This window comes from Arachis duranensis, chromosome 2, assembly GCF_000817695.3.
Source record: "Arachis duranensis cultivar V14167 chromosome 2, aradu.V14167.gnm2.J7QH, whole genome shotgun sequence".
In the NCBI taxonomy this organism is placed as follows: domain Eukaryota; kingdom Viridiplantae; phylum Streptophyta; class Magnoliopsida; order Fabales; family Fabaceae; genus Arachis; species Arachis duranensis.
Genome location: NC_029773.3, coordinates 57190419 through 57191082, shown reverse-complemented (window position 1 = coordinate 57191082; position 664 = coordinate 57190419).

Sequence of the window (664 nt, the reverse complement as noted above, 5' to 3'; positions counted from 1 at the left end):
TGTGTCCGGATGGCTAGTCTTCATGCCGCTATTGCCCGGGAGTTCAAGAAATCCCCCATTGGTGCGACCAGCTCCCGACTTGAGAAGGCTCAGTCTGAGTTCGAGAGGATTAGTGAACTGAAGGCTGCTAGGATTACTGAGCTGGAGGCATCTTTGGAGAAAGAGAAAGCTAAAGCTACCGCGGCTGTGGCGGCAGCGAATGCATCTGAGAAGATGGCGAAGGCGGCGAGGGAGAATTATACTCGGACATATGCTGAGCTTGTGGAGACAAAGGAGAGATTGCAATCCGCTCAGGATGATTTTTACGAGCTAGAGGGTCATGTAGCTAAGGGTATGGATGCTATGTTTGAAAATTTGAAGGCTCAGGTCCGTGTTCTTGCTCCCGACCTGGATCTGAGTTTATTCAGTACGGATAACGTTGTTGTGGAGGGAAAGATTGTTCCTGCTCCCAACGAGGATGAGGTTCCGGTGTCCGACCCCAAAGTTCCGTTTGTGAACCCGACCTTACCCTTGGCCGGGGATGGCTCTGGTGTGGAGGTTTCAAACCGGGATGACGTTGCCGTCGATGCAGTCCCGATTTCTATGTTTCCTCCGCAGCCTTCTGTCGATGTGGAGTCCGGAAAGGATCTAGATTCTCTGTAATCCTTTTATCTTTGGCTTTTTT